The sequence below is a fragment of the Schistocerca piceifrons genome, chromosome X, assembly GCF_021461385.2.
Source record: "Schistocerca piceifrons isolate TAMUIC-IGC-003096 chromosome X, iqSchPice1.1, whole genome shotgun sequence".
Lineage (NCBI taxonomy): Eukaryota > Metazoa > Arthropoda > Insecta > Orthoptera > Acrididae > Schistocerca > Schistocerca piceifrons.
The window spans coordinates 852,203,989-852,228,122 of NC_060149.1; positions in this window are offsets into that span (position 1 = coordinate 852,203,989).

The window sequence follows — 24,134 nt, forward strand, 5'->3', positions numbered from 1 at the left end:
GGCCAGTTGCTCGCTTCCAGTTTCTAAGGTCACTTCTGCCTTTACTTTGGCTATTAGGATTTCTGCTGTTCTATACAGGTCATATTTCTGTTTTGTGTCGAATTATTCTACCAACAGGTTCCCTAGATCGTCATAATCAAGTAATTTCACTTGGCTGCTTCCGATTTTTTTTTCTGCTGGTTTATGTACAGTATTTCCCACCGTGGAACTTAGTTTAGTGCGCTTTCTTCTTCCCTTGCTCGTCCTGGGTTGGGTTCGGTGGACGAACTTCTACAATCGAATCTCCTTGCTGAGAGTGGCCTTGTACATTCCCATTTCTGTGGAACTATGTTCCGTTGTTTCTACGATCACCATTCCAGTTTGTTCTTTGATTATTCTAGTTCCCGAATTGCTAACAGTAGTACTGTGTCCTGATACCGTTCAATTCCAATTGTTTCCTTCGTTGTGGTGATGTTTATTATTATTGTTGCGTGGCTGATGGGAGGAGGACTCTCGCTGTCGTCGCTTAGTTTTGACTTGTTCTTCGTCCTGAACGAACTCTACTCTCGTAAAATTCCTCGGAATGTTTCTGTGTCGCCACCAGACTTTCCGATTAGCACTTGCTGATATGAAAGCGGCAGTTTCGTAAAGCACAACTGTTTAATTTCGCTGTCACGGCACAGAGTGTCCAGAAACTGGTTTTTCATGGTCATTTGGTCAAAGAAATTTGCATTACTTTTGAAACCAGATGACTATGTCTCGATGTATCATAAATTCGTGTTTAATTCTCTCTTGCATCGTTAGTGACCAGTAACGACTAAAGAAAGCATTTTTCAACTCCTCGTACTCCCCGCAAGATCGTGTTGTCTTTCTCATCGTATCTGCAACTACACCTATACGTGCGGACACGAAATCAGTTTTCTTTTGCTTCAGCCAATCCGGCAGTATTGCCTTTCCATATTATTCAACAAGGGTTCGGAGATGCAATGTGTCCATAATGTTGAAACTTGCCTGTGGATAAATATACTTCACGGACGAATGCCACTTCCGACTCTCTCCTGTTTTGCTCTACTGCTGTATTTCTCTCAAACGAACGTGTTTTCCGTTCGTGACGTTTCTACTGCTTGTTGCGACGCGCCCACATTAGTGATACATGTGTCACATCCTCTTAGTGGAACGCACTTTGATATTTGTTGCGATTACTGACTACTAACTAGTGTGTTCACGCACCGGTTATGTTTCCTGTTCCAATACGGACTGCGCTATGCATATTTGTCTCTGATGACTGCTGTACTGCTGATGGCCGCACGGTCTGGTTTTCACGCATAACTGGTGTGTTGATTTCGATGTTTCTTGCGCTATCCCTCGGTGGCGAGGTGATGCTCTTTGTTTTTGTTCCGGCGTAATATCAAGCGCCGGCACGTCGGGCCGAACGATACAGCAGAGAAGGCTGTGAGACGACGTCAGCCCATAGAACGCTGACTAGACGGCACCACTATAGGAGTTGCGTCTATACGAATAGAATATAATCGCCTCTAGCTAGCCTCGATAGCACTAGAAGAGCCGCACTAGAAGACTAACAGTAATATAAATCCTATAGCAGTGGCTTATGAACTTGTGTAATTTCTTGCATGGGAATTGTATACATCGATGGACATTACTTATTTGCATGTCGCCAATTTCTTTGCGACAACTCATGCAAATCCAGGTTAAGTATTGTCAATTCAGTTTACTGTAATAAACTCCATTAATATGATGTGCTTGAATTGTTGTCTAGCTATTCGAGAAAACAGCTCCCTAGGCACCCTATTTTAGAAGAGTGGGCAGGATCCCTGTCTCGGTATTCGTAACATGGCACCTGCTTGTGTCCGAAACCTGCGTATGTGTACATGACCCATAGGCAACTCTTTCTTTTAAAGAAGTTTGAGTAGCCTCTGCTGTAGTCCCGTCTCAGCGTCCCGGTACTTTGCTTTCTGACCTTCAGCCATTAGCAGGTTCTGAAGGTTGCGCTTTGCCCTGTACCCGTTTCTTTATCCTGGTGTGGATCTTACTAAGAACAGTTGTGCCCGATTCCGCTGTCGTTCTGGTTTCTGGTCGAGCTTATTGTGTAATACGTTTTGTGCCACCTGCCGATTCTCGCTTCCTTCGCTTGCATTTGTGCATCTGATAAACTCTTGTTTCAGTTCTGCTCGGAATACCACCATCTTGTTTTTGACCTTCTCTTTTTTGCTTCCTGTCTCCTGTCCTACTATCTTAGTCTCCTCTCACATTTCTACTCGTGTTTTACCTAGTTTTTCACCTAGTTCTTCCAAATAATCGAATACTCTTAACATATCGTTACCTTCCTTTCGCCCTCATGTGTCTCTCCCTCCATCCAGACTCGCAGGTGGTATTTTCACTTCTCACGATTGCAGGTTTCCCTGCTAAATGTTTGCCTTTCATATGTGCACGACGGACTACCTTCTCTGTACTTTCGGACTATCAGACTAACTTTCCGGGTAGCTCCGCATAGTAACTACTGCTTCTACATGGTTTCGCGTTTATTACTCACAATCCATTATACGACCACAGTATGTGTTGTCAAGTTCATGCAATTCTCTGTCTACATCCTAAACTATATATTCCTTTTCTACTCGGTTTTCTGCCATTTCTACTCTGTGTACAGTGCTACTCTCCTTACGAGCTTTAGTACGAGGTAACATGAACATCGTAGTCTATTGTTCACACGCACATACGTAAAAATAATTTACAAAAATATCAAAAATTTCTATACACTAACAGCATCTACTAAATCATGGAACTATATCTATCGGTTCTCGAAAGATTACAATATCCGAATACTGAAATATGTCCTGGCATAACACACATAATGACACAATGCCAAAGAAACGATGAGAAAGAAAGTAAAGTGAGGTCAGACCTCAAAAAAAATTCTGAATATGAAATTTTGGTTATGGCGCAGCGGTGTACGTTTACATTACTTATTCTGCTGCATGAAGTTAAGAGATTACTGCAAAATTTGCAAAACTAGTAACAGTTCCAAACATTTAGTTTTTACAATACTGAGCACTTTGTTGTCTAGTAACCCAGTATCAACAAAATTGGGTTGATATAATTAAGGCTTAGACTTGATCTGAAGATTGCTATTTTTGCAAGATCTTGGTACAGGGTCGCCGTTGTGTAACACTGTGTGGGCTGTGTTTTTGTTACGTTGATGTTGCGATTAGACTAGCCCTCCTATGGGCGGCCCACCTCAGACCATAAAAAAAATTATTTAACTGTCCTGTTGCATGCCAACCTTGTACAGGGCGGGAAACGGTTAAAATTTTCAATGTCCCAGAGCGAAGGTACCTCGCTAACATTATGGCAGTGTAGATACGAGGCGTTCGTGGGAATAACATTTCACTACCAAGAGTAGGTCAGGGGAAAACTACAACATTGCCGTTTCTGATGAGCCAGGCAGCGAACCTCAGCAGAAAAACAGTACGCAGGGCAACTTTATAGGATCACGTCACTTTCATTACCTAATGAAAGAAATGCTACTGATAGTGCAACGACACTTGTCAAGAACTTTTACGAATCAGTCCTATACTATACCAAACTCTTCAAGCAAGTACGGCGTAGTGACAACCGCAGACACCTTCGTAATGGTAAGAACTATGTAGTCATGACCACCGGACGGATTGATACCGTACATAACTTTCGCACTCGCCTCCCTGATTACAGTAAAGTGACGTCTGGCAAAAGTGTGTAGTAGATTTGCTGTACGCTCCTGAGCAATTACAGCAACTACCTGGACATAATCACCAGCTGCAGAGTTCAAAATCACATTATTCCGCCGTCGCAGATGGGTGGATCCGGGGGTCTTCCCTATCAGGGCCGGCCGGAGTGGTCGAGTGGTTCTAGGGGCTTCAGTCTGGAACCGGGCTACCGCTACGGTCGCAAGTTCGAATCCTGCCTCGGGCATGGATGTGTGTGATGTCCTTAGGTTAGTTAGACTTACGTAGCTCTAAGTTCTAGGGGACTGATGACCTCAGATGTAAAGTCCCACAGTGCTCAGCCATTTGAACCATTATCATCAGGGTGCAGGACACCAGCGTTCAGCATTCCTGATGGTTCAGCAGACGGGCCGGGGTCTACAAAATCAGCAGACCAGTATCGTCGTACTGTACGGCTACATGACAAACGTCATCGCGGTTCAAGAGATGAAGAAGAACGGCGGTGAGCGGGAAGTGACAGAGCACCTACAAAATCGGCGTGGGGAGTTTCAACACACGCGCTGCCTTCATTCACTACCGCAGCATCAAGGTACGAAGAGCTCCGAAGCCACCGAGACGTCATCTACCTTGAGCACTTACGACGCGATTTCTCGACAGACATCGGCAGCCGATGTCAACAGCGATACACTGCTTGCAACTTATGGAATAAAATAACTAATTCTGAATCTTCTTTCACTGCAACTACCGGCGACAACAGATCAACACCATCCTTAAGAGGAAAACCGGCAAGGAGCGAACTGGTTCAAATGGTTCAAATGGCTCTGAGCACTATGGGACTTAACATCTATGGTCATCAGTCCCCTAGAACTTAGAACTACTTAAACCTAACTAACCTAAGGACATCACACACATCCATGCCCGAGGCAGGATTCGAACCTGCGACCGTAGCAGTCGCGCGGTTCCGGACTGAGCGCCTAGAACCGCTAGACCACCGCGGCCGGCAACTGGTAGAGTGCCTCCTGGCACAGAACCAGCTCTACTTACGCCTCCCAATAGTCACGTCTCGCAAAATTGGTGTCAGGAAGTCGTCGAGTATCGCTGGGTGTCGATGAGACGAAGTAATAAGTAATTTTTGATAAACATGTTAGTGAATACTGTGCGGTGCATAAGTCGTATGCCTACTGTGACAGAAAAGGAAATTGCACAAATATGGCACAAATGCGAGCAACTACTACAGCGGACTAGGATCAGCTCTAATGGAGCAGGTGAAATTATTGGAGGAGGGAACGAGCTAATGTCTCAGGGGTTGGGTAGTCAAGCGGCAGATCTTTCATAATCAGGTTGTAGAAGTTAGATCAATACTGGCAGTACCTTCACCATCCGTGGATTTTCTAGCCGCTAATCTTACTTCCATGTTTTGTGGCGTCCGCAGCTCGTGCTCTCGTGGTCGCGTTCTCGCTTCCCGAGCACGGGGTACCGGGTTCGATTCCCGGCGGGGTCAGGGATTTTCGCATGCCTCGAGATGACTGGGTGATTGTGTTGTCCTCATCATTTCATCAGCATTCATGAAAGTGGCGAGATTGGACTGAGCAAAGGTTGGGAATTTCTACGGGCGCTGATAACCGTCCAGTTGAGCGCCTCACAAACCAATCATCATCATTGTGTTTTGTGGCAAAACATAAGAAGGCTGTCATTATATTTATTCAGAACTTGTTACCCGCAGAGAGCTTGCGCAACTGGTCTGAACAAACGTCATTGCAGACTGCCAAACTGCCCTTGTCGGTCGAGGCTAAGGCGTAGATTATGCACCATGAGATTTTGAGTAAGGGAATCACAATTATAGAATTGGTAAATGGCTCAAAGCAAAGGCAGAGAAAACAAAATAGTACTTTTTTTCGAGAAAAGGTAAATAATTTCAGGCAAGTTTTGACAAAACAAGCGCTGTATCATTTGAGAGATACAGAGGCGAGCGAGTGTGCCGGAACTTCCCCAGTTCACTGCCAGTAGGGCCACGTCACCACACGCTTCTGTGAGCCGGCCGAAGTGGCCGCGCGGTTCTGGCGCTGCAGTCTGGAACCGCGAGACCGCTACGGTCGCAGGTTCGAATCCTGCCTCGGGCATGGCTTTGTGTGCTGTCCTTAGGTTAGTTAGGTTTAACTAGTTCTAAGTTCTAGGGGACTAATGACCTCAGCAGTTGAATCCCATAGTGCTCAGAGCCATTTGAACCAACGCTTCTGTGAATAGCACACAAGTACTGCACCATAATTTAAGAATGGAATTAAAAGTTAAAGTTGATTTTCAAAAATATGTCAGCATGTGCTTTAGTATATTAATATTTACACTCTTAAATCTCAGATTGATCAGATGAATAATTTTCCATAAATTCACTTTTTTAAGAAAAATTGAAGGGAATAAGTATTAGACTTAGAAATATGAAAATTTGCATGAAGCTTCAGTTTAGTATATAAACATTACATATGTAACCCCATTGAGCTACCTCTAATACTTTTTGAGTAGTTTGCTGAAAACTAAATCTGGATCAAAAACGTTCTTTCCAGGATGAGATTTTCACTCTGTAGCGGAGTGTGCGCTGATATGAAACTTCCTGGCAGATTAAAACTGTGTGCCCGACCGAGACTCGAACTCGGGACCTTTGCCTTTCGCGGGCAAGTGCTCTACCATCTAAGCTACCGAAGCACGACTCACGGCCGGTCCTCACAGCTTTACTTCTGCCAGTATCTCGTCTCCTACCTTCCAAACTTTACAGAAGCTCTCCTGCGAACCTTGCAGAACTAGCACTCCTGAAAGAAAGGATACTGCGGAGACATGGCTTAGCCACAGCCTGGGGGAGGTTTCCAGAATGAGATTTTCACTCTGCAGCGGAGTGTGCGCTGATATGAAACTTCCTGGCAGATTAAAACTGTGTGCCCGACGGAGACTCGAACTCGGGGCCGTTAGAAGTAAAGCTGTGAGGAACGGCTGTGAGTCGTGCTTCGGTAGCTCAGATGGTAGAGCACTTGCCCGCCAAAGGCAAAGGTCCCGAGTTCGAGTTTCGGTCGGGCACACAGTTTTAATCTGCCAGGAAGTTTGAATAACGTTCTTATTTGTAGTAGATTAAGTACCTGTATCTGTTACATTAATGCTAGAAAGTTCTGCTTACAGCACGTTATGAAACCTATTAAATAGCATAGCTGTAACAAGTTTAAAGGCCTGGATGTAAATAATAACAAATACAACGCGTCTTAGAGTTGTAGTTCATAGGTCGTGTTCTACTGTCAGTTCTGTTCTAAATATTCTACACTGCAAAGTTTATATGTAGTTGAGCTAAAAGTTTTTCTGTGATTTTAATCAACTGCATTCATAAAAAATTATGAAGATTCTAAATCAATACACAACACTGTTGTAAAATATTATGGATCTGAGAAAGCGGCTATTCAGAGGCTACTAAAGTGGGCATAGAGCAGATGACAGCAGGTGATCCCTTGGCCGTCCGCTGCGCCAGTATATAAATACAACCCGAGAGGCTTCACATCGCGAGCAGGCAATGGGGGCGCTCGAGCGTCGCGAGTATCTTGGGGCGGTACTCTTGGACGTTTCGAGAGCCATCGACAGCGTGTGGCACGACGGCCTTGTGTATAATCTACTTACAAGAGGCCTACCGGTGTCGCACGTCCGCCTGCTCAAATCTTACTTGACTGGGCGCACCTTCCACGTGCGCGCCGACGACGGGACGCCCCATAGCAGCTGGAGTACCGCAAGGGTCCATCATCGGCCCCTTGCTCTACTCACTATACACCGCCCACGTCTCGAGGCGGTAGGGCGTGTAAGTTGCGCTCCACGCGGACGATACGGCGCTCTACGGCAGAAACATCAAAGCCAGGCTGATGCGTCACCTCCTGCAATCGGCTTGCAACGTCCTCGGAGCTTGGGCCACCAAATGGCGGCTCAAATTCAATGCAGCCAAAAGTCAGGCGGTGATCTTCACCAGAAAGAAGATTCCTGCCGACCTCTAACCACTCAGCATCATGGGAGGCCCCATCCCGTGGTCGAACACCGGACGCTACCTAGGCGTCACTCTGGACCGGCGCCTGACGTGGAAGGCGCACATGAGGGAAGTAAGGGGTAAAGCGCTTGGCAGATTGCGCTTGTTGTACCCCTTACTCAACCCAGCGACGACCCTGCCCCCACACTGTGGCATAACCTTGTACCTGACATTCATCAGGCGTGTGTTACAGTACGCTGCTGTGGTTTGGGGCAACGCTGCCGACTCGTCCATCGCCAGGCTGCTGACGGTCCAGAACAAGGCGCTTAGGTTAGCGCTTCACCTGCCACGAGACTTCAGCACCGGAGAACTCCGCAGAGTAGCAGGAGTCCCGCTGCTCGAGCACCGATTCCGGCAGGCGGCGCATCGTTTTTACGCGGCCGCCCGGATGTCAGAGAGCGAGCTTATTCGCAACTTGGGACACCAAGTGCACTGGCGCCCGACCACAAGGTGGCCAGACCTGTTGGTGGAGTGAAGACACGCCGCAACACGAGCCAGATGCAGTAAAAAGGAAGAAACGCAACCGTGCAGAAGATTCCGAAGAGTGGACTACTAGAAACTCACCCAGGCAGAGGTAGGAAAGGCGTGATTCGCTCACCCTACAACACACCGGAGTACGAAGCTCCGTGCATTTGCGTAGCGTAGCGTAGCTTCACTTCGTACGCAGCTGCCGTACAGTCCACGTCAGTCAAACGCAGGAGTACGCGATGCCTCGGATGACGTCACGGACAGACTGCAACTAAACTCATGTTTTCAGTACAAATAGGGAGTGAAATGGCGAGAACCGTGTACCATCCTTGATCGCTTAAATTTCGTGGAAGTAACTGATAGTGTGCCGCCCATAAGGATAACAAATCCGCGTGGCAAGTGACGCCAGTTATTTTCCACTTTTGTGGCGAGCAATTATTTTGATTATCAGAAGTCAGGACGATATAGACAATGTAATAGGGACTTTCCGTAGAGGTCACCTCTTAACTGCTCGTAGTGCTGTTTAGGATAGAGAGATTTATTATTAGTATTAAGATAATGAATATTACAATGTGCTTGTGAATATTTAACAACTATATCTATCAAATAGAACTTAAAGTCTTCATTTATAATCGTAGTCCTAATTCGACTTAGCAAATAGAGAATGGAAACATTTCTTTCAGTGAGCTGGACAAGAATGTGGACTTGTAGACTGGTAAACTATGGTCAGTACGTTTTCCATCGCTTTCTGGATGACCACAGCAATAGCTTCCAGGCTCTCGTAAAAGACGGTGAACAAGATTTCAAATATTCTAATACTTTTCCTACTACCTATGACTGATTATTATTATTATTAACCCACAACCCCACAAAATGCCAAATGAGACTGTAGAAGCGTTTTCGGATAGAATTCGTCCAAACATATGAACTGACAAACAACCCGGAGACGGATGCAGCTTAATTGAGAGAGGCTGAGGATAGGGCGCTAGATCTCTTCCTAACAGGGATTCCTCCAGAATTTTCTCGCAGAGTGAGAATGGAAAATTTGCAAGACGTAGCAACAGCTCTGCGTGTAGCCACTTATCTGGAAGCGATAGATAGTGCTACTGTGTCTCGGAATGAGCAGAAAATGTTTGCGACAAACAAGGTATGTTACCGTGATCACATCCTTTGCACCATAGATGGCTGGAAATCGGTGGCCTGGTCAGATGAGTCCAGTTGTCAGTTGTTAAGAGCTGATGGTAGGGTTCGAGTGTGGTGCCGAGCCCATGAATCCATCGACCCAAGTTGTCAAGAAGGCAATGTACAAGATGGTGGTGCCTCCATAATGGTATGGGCTGAATTTACATGAAATTTAATGGGTCTTCCGGGCCAAATGAACCGATCATTGACTGGAAATAGTTAAGTGCGCTTAGTTGGACCCATTTGGGGCCATTCACGGACTTCATGCCCTCCAAAAAAGGCGGAATGTTTATGGATGACAATGCCTCATGTCAGTGGGCCACAATTGTTCGCGATTAGTTTGAAGGACATTCTGGAAGATTCGAGCGAATAATTTGGCCAACCGAATCACCCGACGTGACTCCAATGTTACATTTATAGGAAGATCGAGAGGTCAGTTCGTTCACAAAATCCTGTATTTGAAACACTTCCGTAATGTTGGACGGTTACAGAGGCAGCATGGCACATTGTTTCTGTAGGGACTTCCAACAACATGTTGAATCCATGCCACATAGAGTTTCAGCACTACGCAGGCCCAAAGGAGGTGAGACACAATATTAGGGGTTATCAAATGAGTTCTGTCACCTTAGTGTAATACATTTAGGGGTCTTTCTTTTGCAGGACGACCGAACATGGCTTCGTACGGCCTTCTTTTAGTAACAGAATGATAGGCATGATTCTTCATGAACTGCACAAGTCGTACGCCCTCGCCCCCCTTGTTAGTATGTTTGTTAGCTGTCCACGTTGTGAGCATGTTTTCAATGTCTTGCCGCGCGGTGCAGTCGCGCGGTCAGGGGCGCCTTGTCACGGTCCGTGCGGCTACCCCTGTCGGAGGTTCGAGTCCTCCCTTGGGCCTGGGTGTGTGTGTTGTCCAAAGTTGAAGTTATATTAAGTAGAGTGTAGGATTAGGGACCCATAACCTCAGCACACTTCCTTGTGTTTGGCTGTATATAGGTTTGGCATTAACCACTTATTCCTGCATTACACATTCAAACATGTTAGTATAAAATGTGCGTCAATTACCAAAATGCAGAATACTTGGAGCGCCAAAAAGGAATAAAAAGTCAAGCAAGTAATAAGCTATTTTATACGCCCGTTTTGATGTGACCAGGTTCAGTACAACAAAGTTTGTTAAGTGGTCTTCGTAGGCAAAAGAAACTTAAACTTCCCTTTTGTTTGAGGTTGGTAACCGAAGAAATCCACCTGGCGTCTTCTATTGCAATGCGATGACATCATAGGATTCACAACAATACATTTTTTTGCACTTATTTGTTTTTGTTGACAAGGTTCGCATACATCCAAAACTATTTTTACTTCGGCTTGGGTCATGTTCTTATAAGTTGCAATGAGCATACTGGACTCGCACTCGGGAGGACGTCGGTTCAAACCCGTGTCCGGCTATCCTGAATTAGGTTTTCCGTGATTTCCCTAAATCGCTTCAGGCAAATGTCGGGATGGTTCCTTTGAAAGAACAAGGCTGATTTCTTTCCTCATCCTTCTCTAATCCGATGGGACAATTGACCTCGCTGTTCGGTCCCCTCCCCCTCCCCCTAACCAACCATTCAACCTTACAAGTTGTATTTAACTCGTTGATCACCCTGTCTCTCCCACCTCGGTCAATTGATAAATGGGTAGAATGCAATATGTCATACAATTCTTAGGCATGTACAAACCTTTCCACACTTTCTCCTGAATCTGTCAACGACTCAATGAGTTTTTCACAGCGTTGCACGGTCAACACATCATAGCTTTGAATTATTCGATAACATCGAGAAGATTCTTTCCTCTCGGAAACTTTTATTCGCTCCACATCTTCAGTGTGGCTCATACTTTCGTTTTGTCATTACAACACTATCATATTTTGAACCTTCGCTAAAGAGGTTTGCGAAAAATCGTTTCTCAATTTCACTCACCAATTTGGTGCTTGTTTCCATACCTGGAGCTAAATTTATTTGCTTTAAGAAAATCACGGCACAGATTCATACAGTGGCAGCCCACGCAAATTGTGAGAAATAAAAACAGCCCCCGAGGACAAGACGCTGTCGAAACCAAACTACTATAAGAACGGTGCGAGAAGTGAAAGAAGTTGGGAAAGCAAATGAGAGAAACGAAGTTTTGAACTTTAATGACAGGGAAGCCTTTAATGTGCACATTACTTAGGTAAAATGTGGAAAACTCTTGATTGCGCATCTTAACGGAGTGAATAAGTAAATCTGCAGATTATCAAGATAATGTGCACATTAACGAGTATCGAGCTTTACCGGTATAACATAATGTAGCTAAACCACAGCAGAAAATATTTCATGTTTATAGAATGGTTTTGGAGTGACAGAAATTGAATGTCTATAAGAATTACTTGTTGTAGTCGTCTGCTGTTAAGAGTCATTATACAAGCAGGCATCACAATTTAGTTGAGTTGATTTTACTGAGCGGGATATTATATATTGCTTCCGTATCAATTACGCATCCCTCTGACAGCTATGAAATGAATTAAGAGTCATTATACAAGCAGGCATCACAATGTAGTTGAGTTGATTTTACTGAGCGGGATATTATATATTGCTTCCGTATCAATTACGCATCCCTCTGACAGCTATGAAATGAATCCGGCATTGTGATGGAAAATCTGTTTACCGGGGAACAACGTCATTTCTCATACTGTTCTGTGCAAATCATTTTATTTTATTTGATTTATCTATTTATTTTTACAGGTGCAGACTACTTGGGGGAAGCTTTTTGTCAGTTAAAAAATGTGTGTAACAAGTACATACGGGAATGAGAATGTTATAGAGATCTTACCAATCCTTTGTCAACTATACAGGGTGTTACAAAAAGGTACGGCCAAACTTTCAGGAAACATTCTCCACAGACAAAGAAAGAAAATATGTTATGTGGACATGTGTCCGGAAACGCTTACTTTCCATGTTAGAGCTCATTTTATTACTTCTCTTCAAATCATATTAATCATGGAATGGAAACACACAGCAACAGAATGTACCAGCGTGACTTCAAACACTTTGTTACAGGAAATGTTCAAATGTCCTCCGTTAGCGAGGATACATGCATCCACCCTCCGTCGCATGAAATCCCTGATGCGCTGATGCAGCCCTGGGGAATGGCGTATTGTATCACAGCCGTCCACAATACGAACACGAAGAGTCTCTACATTTGGTACCGGGGTTGCGTAGAAAAGAGCTTTCAAATGCTCCCATAAATGAAAGTCAAGAGTGTTGAGGTCAGGAGAGCGTGGAGGCCATGGAATTGGTCCGCCTCTACCAATCCATCGGTCACCGAATCTGTTGTTGAGAAGTGTACGAACACTTCGACTGAAATGTGCAGGAGCTCCATCGTGCATGAACCACACGTTGTGTCGTACTTGTAAAGGCACATGTTCTAGCAGCACAGGTAGAGTATCCCGTATGAAATCATGATAACGTGCTCCATTGAGCGTAGGTGGACGAAACTAAAATGAGCTCTAACATGGAAATTAAGCGTTTCCGGACACATGTCCACATAACATCTTTTCTTTATTTGTGTGTGGGGAATGTTTCCTGAAAGTTTGGCCGTACCTTTTTGTAACACCCTGTATAATCTTGCAGCACACGTTTTGCTCAGAAGAGTTGGATGCAACTACGAGCGATTGTCGGAGACAACGGGAACTGTTTAATACAACAGCAATAGTGTCTTCTCGTGATATTGGGGAGTAACACTTAACATACGGACTTTTACACTGTCAGACATCACGAGGCTCTATGTAGATAAGAAGGGTCGCCGCTGAGGACCGCTCCCCCCCCCCCCCCCCCACCTTTCCCTTCTCCCCCACAAACGTAATTTTATAGAATGCGTTGTATCCGATCTTTATTTGTGAGGAAAATGCTCTATTGAGAAGACACAGAAATGGTCGCAAACTGTTGTGTACATAGATCCGCGTAGTCAGCGCGTACACAACTTTCCCACTAGAGCACGCCCCGCTAAGCACAACAGCGCAGGCGCAGCGCTCGTCCGTCTCCGCACTACGAGATGGCGCTGTCTTAGAGACGGAACAAATTCTGCTTCCTTCGATCCGCGTATTAATATGTAACGCAGCCAATGAGATTGCTGCTAACGTAGAACCTTTTCTCCTCGCGGATCACACTCGCGCAGTGATACCTGAACGCTTGAGGTATTATAACGAGTGTACAGACTTCCGATTAGTCAGTCTGCATTAGTCTGTACCAGTCTGCATTAGTCTGCACCAGTCTGTAGTCAAGTTTCAGTCTGCGCCTAGGAAGATTATCATATACCTGTACATAGCCATTAAGAGAAATGTGTGGTGTCACCGCCAGACACCACACTTGCTAGATGGTAGCCTTTAAATCGGCCGCGGTCCGTTAGTATACGTCGGACCCGCGTGTCGCCACTATCAGTGATTGCAGACCGAGCGCCGCCACACGGCAGGTCTAGAGAGTCTTCCTAGCACTCGCCCCAGTTGTACAGCCGACTTTGCTAGCGATGGTTCACTGACAAATTACGCTCTCATTTGCCGAGACGATAGTTAGCATAGCCTTCAGCTACGTCATTTGCTACGACCTAGCAAAGCGCCATTACCAGTTATTGTAAAACATGTACCGTCAAGAGCGATGTTCACCATTTACGGATTAAAGTTAAGTATTCCAACAGCTACGTCCTTTTTTGCTAAAGTCTAACTTCCTTGTCCTGTTCCAGACCTCACGCCAGCCTGCGTGAGCTAAAACGCGTGCCTTTCGGCTTCCTCTCATAGTGGATTGGCTCTCTTGCCAATCCACACCAAAATGTGTAGACACTTTGTCAAGTATCAGAGATATGTGAGTGTGGTGTCACCGCCAGACACCACACTTGCTAGGTGGTAGTTTAAATCGGCCGCGGTCCATTTAGTACATGTCGGACCCGCGTGTCGCCACTGTGTGATCGCAGACCTAGCGCCACCACAAGGCAGGTCTCGTGATACGAACAAGGACTCGTCCCAGTTGTACGGACGACCTAGCTAGCGACTAGATGTACGAAGCCTTTCTCTCTCATTAGCCGAGAGACAGAATAGCCTTCAGCTAAGTTAATGGCTACAAACTAGCAAGGCGCCATTAGCCTTACAGTGATTGTAATTAAGTCAAGAGCGATGTACCACAATGATTGATTAAAGATAAGTATTAATCCAGCTACGTACTTTTCTTCATAGCATTAATTACGTAGCCTGTTCCAGACTTGACGCCCATCGGCGTGTGTGTATGCGTGCCTATCCTACCGGCTACTTCAAGTGGCGTAACAGTCTTGTTACGTCACAACAGTGAGAATAAGATTAACGTACCAAGACCAATGGAACTTCAGATTGTCAGTTGTAAACAGCATCCAGAATCAAGTTTCGTAATGTCTATATTTTTTATTATTTTAATAAATGTGTGTGAAAATTAATCAAGTACTGTTTAAAGTTGGGCACCGTCAATATGCTACTCTAAGCGTGCAAGTGGCATTTCTATTGTCTGGTCTAACGGCAGAAGATAAACACGTCACGATATGACCACGAGACATATTGCTGACACTCGCCTACTTCGTTAGAGCGACAAGTCAGATAATCTGATGGTGTGTGTACCGAACGTCTTACAGTATGCACACCACACAAACGATGTGAGAAAGAGTTTCAAGCGGTGCGCGATGTAATAACCCGAAGGGAATGCAGGCGCCGAACAGCAACCACGTGTTAGCCATGGGCGGAGCTTCTATTAGTAGGACGGCGGTCGCTGGCACCCAAATTCGCCTCTAGTCCCTGTAAACACCAAACCAACCAACCAATCAACCAAATTCACCGCCCACTACCGCGAGCGCACGCGGCGTCAAAAATTACACGGAGACCCGGTGGCGAGTCTGTGTTCGCGGCTCCATCTGCACAAAGCACTCGGTTTCTCGCTTCCTCTGCCACTGCCTCTTTGTGTCGCCCCTCCAAAGCACATGGATTGGCCATAGGACGCGCCAAATGACAGGTTGTCGTCGGCGGCGCTGCGCCACCGCTTCACTGTGTGTGTGTGTGTGTGTGTGTGTGTGTGTTCGTAGACGTGGCCTCTGCCGGAACGCTGCCAAGCACAGGTCTGCACACTTCGTTCATTGCCTAACTGCAACATGTTGTGTCAGAAGATTGCACAACGAAACAACTTACGATTTTACTTCCACATGAGTCTACTGTATCGTGGAAGTAAAAGAAAAGCAGGAAACAGTTTTCTCGATATACATGTAAAAAAGGTGACAATTCTGCTGCGTCATTCGATCGGGAAACTGACAGGCTAAGCAGAAAGGTGATTCAGTTTTACTTCACTTATAATTTGCTCATACACTGTCGTGGACCATAAGGCCAGACACTGTAGAGGTCGGTACTTAGGTATAATAAAATACAAACCTTAAAGTAATTCTAATTTATAAATTAAGGTGTTTAAAGCAAACGCATACACCGCTACAACGAATTTCACTTCATTTACATACCAATGAACTAAACAGGCAATTCTTTAGCAGACACAAATCTTAACGTCTCACAGTACAACTGGGACAGAACGTTGTTTCTTATTTCATTTTCAAAGCATAGCATTCACTTTTCATGTACTGCAGGGTTTTTTTGAAATTAGAAAAATTACTCTGGAAAATTATGATTTTTGCAAATGTGAAAACATGTTCCAAGGTACAACATAGTCCTGTACATAGGAACAAATATTCAACTAAAAATTACAAACATTGTTGTCAGGAAAATCTTATGAACACTTTACTCAATCGTCAATCTGTTACATTACTACTCCACTACGTATCAATAATCAGTAGGCGAAATCTAGTCACGCAGAGGTATAACCAGAAACCTGTTACAAGTTAAATACATTTTGAAACAGAACCTAGTGGAAACCACCACAGATTTCCGAGACAGGTTCACGAAACCTGGTTCTTTTACAAATATCACATGTTCCACGGTAAAACACCGTCTTTTGTTTCAATGTACAAGATACTGCATGGCTGATGAGGGCCGGCCGGAGTGGCCGAGCGGTTCTAGGCGTTACAGTCTGGATCCGCGAGACCGCTACGGCCGCAGGTTCGAATCCTGCCTCGAGCATGGATGTATGTGATGTCCTTAAGTTAGTTAGCTTTAAGTAGTTCTAAGTTGACTGATGACCTCAGCAGTTAAGTCCCATAATGCTCAGAGCCATTTGAGTGATGAGGAATGGCTTCACTTTCCGCATGTCAATTAAATAGTTCTAAAAATGTATGGCATTTTAATACACCGTAAAATTCTGTACCTCAAGAATAAAAAACATAGTTCAAATAATTTTAATGTATTGTATAGCTTCTAACTGTATGGAACGCGAAATATTTACAAATGCTACAGAATACATAATCACATGTCCAACAACAACAGAACTGTAGGGAATGGGGAAAAGTTCTTAAGACGATCTCTAGAGCACATTCCTTCATGTGATTCAAAAGTCAGTCACTAGAAATAAATACTGACAAAAAACAACACGTGTTCTTATACTATCCTCTAGGTACAACACTCTCTCCCACTTCTTAATTTAAAACGACTTACACCGTTAGACAGTCGGTATCTGACGTGAAGCTCTGCCTAACAGCATTTCTATTGTCCGCAAATGTCTCGGAGGCATGTACTACAACTTTTTACCTTACCCACAATTTACAAGGGTAACCCCAAAGGTAAGATCTATTTTTTTATTAGTACATAGACCAGTTTATTTCTACAATGGTTTACATCAGTTTACAGCTTGAACACTTAGCTATTTTCCGACATAATCACCATTTCCGTCAATGCATATTTGTAGACGCTGACAGTATTTGGATGCCCATGTCATACCAGCTCGCCGCCATGCTGTTCAGAAAGTTATGAACTGGCGTGATTGTTGCTTGGTCTCAGGGGTAAAGTGATATTCCCAGGTTTCGTCACCCGTGCCAGTTGACTCCAGAAAGTTGTCCTGCTCGGCTGCAAGGCGGTGAAGAAATGCGTGGGAAGCATCAACTCGTTGCCGCATGTGGTCCACAGACAGCATGCGTGGCACCCATCTTGCACACACCTTCCGGTAGTTCAATGCTTCCGTTAAAATTTTGTGAGCGGTGCTTCGGGAAACCTCAGAAACCAACGTGCAAACATCATCCAGGGTGATCAGCCGATCTTCACGCATGCTTTGTTCAACCTTCAACCCCGTCTTCCCAGAAATTGAAGGCCTCCCGTTCCTTTGTTCGTCGTGAATTTCGGCCCGACCAGCTGCAAACTTTACGCCACTTACGAACATTTTTGACATCCATGCACGACTCACCACACACTTCCGTTAACTGGCGATAGATTTCAATCGGCGCAGTGCCCTTTCTGTTCAAAAACCGAATAACTGTTCGCAATTCGCACTTGGCGGTAACATCCAACGCGAGCTCCATTCTAAACGGCTGCAAAGCCAAAACTGAGCGCCTCAGCGCGGCGTGCGCGTGTTTACATACAGCCCGTGAAGCACTCTTCATAACAGTGTCACCAACTGCCACACAAACAGATTTCTGTACTTATAAAATACATAGGAGTCCTTACTTTTGGGATTACCCTCGTATTAAGGATAATTTTTATGTGTGGGTCTACAGCACGTAAAGTATTCGCTGTAAATAACAGTTCTACAGCTGCACTCTATAGTGTTATTTTCGTAATATAAATTAAAAACAGGGGCAGGCGAATTAAATGGAATGGCCACAAAAAAATGGTTCAAATGCACTATGCGACTTAACCTCTGAGGTCATCAGTCGGCTAGAACTTAGAACTAATTAAACCTAACTAACCTAAGGACATCACACACATCCATGCCGGAGGCAGGATTCGAACCTGCGACCGTAGCGGTCACTCAGCTCCAGACTGTAGCGCCTAGAACCGCAAGGCCACTCCGGCCGGCAATAGCCACACACTCAGCGTCAAAAACGTAGTGACAAATTAAAGACGTGGATGGGTTTTAACAATAATTAATTTCTCAATTTGTATCTAACGTAAAAGTGTAAATACAAATTTCTCAGGGCGAAATTAAATGGGTGTAGATATGATTCTGTAACTGGGCATATAGAAGGGGGGAGTGGGGGTGGGTAGGAGTTAGCAGCGCACATGATTGATGGAATCGTCAGCACATGAGACCATAGGTGGCTGGCGTGCTGCCGGCGTGACGTGATCTCTGGCGGTCTGACCTGGTGTTCACATAGGCAGCCGTCGGCTTTTATCCTCACATCTCCATGTACCTGTAGTTTTATGGGTGATGCCCAGTGTAGCCTTTTCGCGCACTCTGTCCACTGCATCCTGCCAAGTCATTCTCCGGGTAAATCCGCCACCCGGATGTTAGCCCCGCTCTGTTGTCCTCTCATTAGAGGTCGATCACTATCTCCCAATGCCCATGCAGCATGTCTTGTCAGCAGTAATTAGACTGAAGATGCGGCATCGTAGTTACAATTAAAACTGTATGTAATACAGTGGAAACTCAGTCAAATGTTCGTGGACATGAACACTAGACTGAAAAAAAAACCATCTAAAACTTGATGGAAACAGGTTGTCTCAAAATAACAAGAGATATTGTGGATACACAGGAATCAGACTTAAACTGCGAAAACTGAGTAGAAAACCGACTGGCTTGCATACAGAATGTCAAGTAAGTGTGACCCTCAGAATAAGAATGTGAATGAAATAGCACAATTTCCAGAGTCCCAGAATCCAATGCCCCAGACAGACTGAGAATCTGTTGCCTTGGTCTGACTGAATGCGAAACAGAATGACCGAATATCGCATGTGGAACGGAATGAATTCTTGTACGTTTCTGTTCAGCAGATTTACTCTGCTTCCCCCCTCCCTCTTGTGTGACAGCGTGCAGGTTTTTCTTTCGCACCATCTTCTCTTTGGTCAGTTGAATTTGCAATGTCCCTCAATGAAAGACGGATGTTTCGTAATTCTACCGTACCTGTCTTGCTTAAAAGGCGCCAACCTTTTCGATCCAGTTGCAACAGATCACGGAGTTCTAGATCCTGCCATCAGCAACTGGCGCATGGCGTGCACAATCACAAGGGAATGTTCAAAATATCGAAACCTACTTCGACAACACACAAAAAGAAATGCAGAGTTAAAACTTTAGCTTAAGGCGCACTGCAAGTTTTTTTCCGAAGTTATGCATTTTAGTCGCACGAATAATCTCCTATATCAGCGTCTGTACAGTCCCGCCTAGCGCGCGAATCAGCAAATAAGCAGATGCAGTCGTGACACGAGAACGTAGCACCACGTAGCGGGTAGTCCAAAACGCAAATATGCGAATTTTAAGCTCTTTAAGCATACCAAAGTCTCAAATCACTACTTCCTTCAATAATTTGCACTTCATATGGACAACTAAATTGCTTCATATGTAATCGTCATACAAGTGAACAGCAGAGGAAAGAAACTCAAGGCAGTGTATGACGTTACAATACAAGTGACTAGGTTCAATTGGGACGTACATTTGTTGACATGAAATACTTTGTCACAATTCCTGTAGACAGATCTTTTGATAATTCTTGAGTAATGTATATTTTAATAACAATGGAACAGTTCTTCGTTTATTCACTTTTGCCGTCACAAAAATGCGAAGTGTCTATCGGATGAGCCGGCCAGGGTGGCCGAGTGGTTCTAGGTGCTACAGTCAAACCACGCGACTGCTACGGTCGCAGGTTCGAATCCTGCCTCGGGCATGGATGTGTGTGATGTCCTTAGGTTAATTAGGTTTAAGTAGTTCTCAGTTCTAGGGGACTGATGACCTCAGATGTTGAGTCCCATAGTGCTCAGAGCCATTTGAACCATTTTTTTAACCATCTATCGCATGACGAAAACACGCAGTCTCCTTACACTGGATACACCTGATGAAAGAAACAATATGCAATCAGGTACTTCGTAGTAACTGCCAGTCAAAGAAAAATTAATTCATTCAGACACTTCACAATAATAACTAGTTATACACACATTAAAAAAGTTTTGCATCACCTCTCTTCCCAGAGTATGGAACCTGTACAGAGAATTGGAATAGAGATAAACATAAACATCATTTCCGCCCTCTGTATTGCTCATGAAAACCACACTTGCATGTTGTACCACCATGCAGCGAGACCTTCAGAGGTGGTGCTCCAGATTGCTGTACATACCGGTACCTCTAATACCTAGTAGCACGTCCTATTGCATAGATGCATGCCTGTATTCGTCGTGGCGTACTATCCACAAGTTCATCAAGGAGCTCTTGGTCCAGATTGTCCCACTCCTCAACGGCGATTCGGCGTAGATCCCTCAGAGTCGTTGGTGGGGCACGTCGTCCATAGATAGCCCTTTTCAATCTATCCCAGGCATGTTCGATAGGGTTTCTTATCTGGAGAACATGCTGGACGCTAGTCGAGCGATGTCTTTATCCTGAAGGAAGTCATTTACAAGATGTGCACGATGTGGCGTGAATTGTCTTCTATGAAGACGAATGCCTCGCCAATATGCTGCCGATATGGTTGCACTACTGATCAGAGGAGGGCATTCACGTATCGTACAGCCGTTACTGCGCCTCCCATGACCACCAGCGGAGTGCGTCGGCCCCACATAATCCCACCCCAAAACAGCAGTGAACCTCCATCTTGCTGTACTCGCTGGACAGTGTGTCTAAGGCGTTCAGCCTTACTGGGTTGCCCCCAAACACGTCTCGAACGATTGTCTGGTTGAAGGCATATGCGACACTCATTGGTGAAGAGAACGTGATGCAAACCCTGAGCGGTCCATTCGGCGTGTTGTTGGGCCCATCTGTAGCGCGCTGCATGGTGTCGTGGTTGCAAAGATTGACCTCGCCATGGACCTCGGGAGTGAAGTTAAGCAACGTGCAGCCTATTGCGCACAGTTTGAGTCGTAATACGACGTCCTGTGGCTGCACGAAAAGCATTATTCAACATGGCGGCGTTACTGTCAGGGTTCCTCCGAGCCATAATCTGTAGGTAGCGATCATTCACTGGAGTAGTAGCCCTTGGGCTGCCTGAGCGAGGCATGTCATTTACATTTCCTGTCTCTCTTTATCTCCTCCATGTCCGAACAACATTGCTTTTACTCCAAGGCGCCTGGACATTTCCCTTGTTGAGAGCCCTTCCTGGCAGAAAGTAACATTGCGGACGCGATCGAACAGCGATATTGACCGTCTAGGCATGTTTAATCAATAGAAAACAAGAGCCGTGTACCTTCTTCCTGGTGGAATGACTGGAACTGATCGACTGTCGGACCCCTCCGACTAATAAGCGCTGCTCATGCATGGTTGTTTACATCTTTGGGCGATTTTAGTGACATCTGTGAACAGTCAAAGGGACTGTGTCTATGATACAATATCCACAGTCAACGTCTATCCTCAGGAGTTCTTGGAACTGGGGTGATGCAAACCTATTTTTGATGCGTGTATTAAGACGGAGTAGGGATGGAGTAAGAAATGGTCGTGGCCGTTGTTATTCATACCAGGTGTACTTGATCAAATACGGACAGTGCACAAGTGACACAAGTTTAATGCTATTGCTCCGCTGGTGAGCCAGATATGACGAAGAGCTATCGGAAATGATACTGTCCTACAATTTTCTGAAAAATTCTGTCGCAAAAATTTCTTATTCGAGAGACTGAATTACACTATTAGTTTTGGTTTGAATCCGAATTATATTAACAGTCCTTTCGTTGTCGTTATAAAGATAGAGCTATTATGTCCAGACAAAGAGTCCAACGAAATCAATGAACTACTTTCTGAAATTGGTGAGAAGACGTTTTGGATGTAATATTGAAAATTAATCTCACGCAGATTTCCATAGTTTTCTACGTCGATTACAATTTTTTTTTTTTAATTAAGAAGTCACTTGTTTAAATTCTTCGTCCTAATTTATGCTGTGGTTGCCGAGGATAGCTATAAAGCTTGGAAAACAGTAATTCACTGTAATCACTGGTATTGTATGTGAATGTGTCATAGCATTCACCAACTGCACAAGTAACTCTGTCTTTCTTCGCTCGAAATGATAAAGTGCTGTTCGAACGCAGTTCCTCCACGAAATTTACTGCTTTTCTTTATACGTAGCGTTTAAGGGGATAAGAAGAAGTCATCTTGTTGTCGGCTGCAAATTTCTTTAGAATACTACATGTTAGTGATATGTCTTGGACACGTTCACTTGAAACATACTTGGTAGTTTTGCGATTTCCTTTTCCGTATAATTTCCTGATTTCGTTTAGCCAGATAGAGGAACTATGGAAATCAGTACCGTTCATCCCAACTGAAATTCAGAGGGCCTGAGGTAACGGTGTATTGTCTCTCACGAGGAGTTCTAAATCACTCAAATAGTTTATTGGCGTATACTGAGTACTTCGTGTAAATCGTTCTTTCATCTACACAGTTCACATCCAGATTTTATGAAACCAAACCTGGCTGCAGACTCTCAACTTTAAGCGTTTTCTCCATCCTATGTTTAACGAAAAACTTTACATACTTTTGTTTGTGACCTAAGGTTATTACTACAAGTGTTTCCTTTGGGCTAGGAAGGTACTGCATATTTATTCTGGACTTGAATTACCACAATAACCATAGTTGGAACCACAGTTCACGGAATCGATAGAGTTATTTCTTGTTGCTTCCAATGTTTCCAAAATTTCTAACGAAATTTCGACATCATTCGAATGAATGCCCAAGAAATTAACTAATAAATACCACGTACACAGGTCTTCAGTAGAAGCAGGTGCGTTCGACTGCATACCATATTCTTCATATTTCATCTTTGCGAGGCTGAAAACATTAACTGGATTCCACTGTACTATCAAAGTCTGGAACCTGCACAAAAACAGATGCGACTGGCAAGCATATACCAAGAAACTGAAAACAACATTAATTCAGTTTTATCTCCACTGTTAACACTTAGCTATACAATAAGGGAATTGCTAATTACCAAATATATCAAAAGAGTTGCAAATTCGAGTGAATAGAAACTGCTAACAATTGTCACAGAAGCTATCAGCGGAAACTGAAATTCGCTTTACAAATTACTATCGCCTTGTGCCGTATTATGTTTGCCAATGTGCCAGCAACCAGGAATATGGGCCTGCCCCGACTGCTACGGCTACGGAATGGGTGTACATTCCCCCAGCCGTCTCACGAGTAGCAATTTGGCTAAATTCAACATTTTAAAAAAAAAATACTTGCAGTCTGTCTTAGCAGGTAAAATTTTGATGTTATTTCTTTCGGTGTATTCTTCCTGTATAAAAGATTTCGGGGCACCACGGATTGTACAGCTACCTTCTCACATGAAAGGCACTGTTGTATTTCTTCTCGAGTAAGTCCCCTCTCCCCCCCCCCCCTCCCAAGGCTGCGTAGCCGCGTGGTCACCTTGCCACGGTTCGCGCGGCTCCCCCGTCGGAGGTTTGAGCCCTCCCTCGGGCATGGGTGTGTGTGTGTGTGTGTGTGTGTGTGTGTGTGTGTGTGTTGTCCTTAGCGCAAGTTACTTTAAGTTACATTAAGTAGTGTGTTAACCTAGGGACCGATCACCTCAGCAGTTTCATCCCATATGGAACTTACCACACAGTACATAGAGCAACTTCCCATATTTGTTATGTCAAATGTGGCCCTTTTTCCAAATGAAAAATACTACTTGCATCCGAGATAGTGGCTTTCAAAATGGCCGTAATTTTCGTAGTAGAG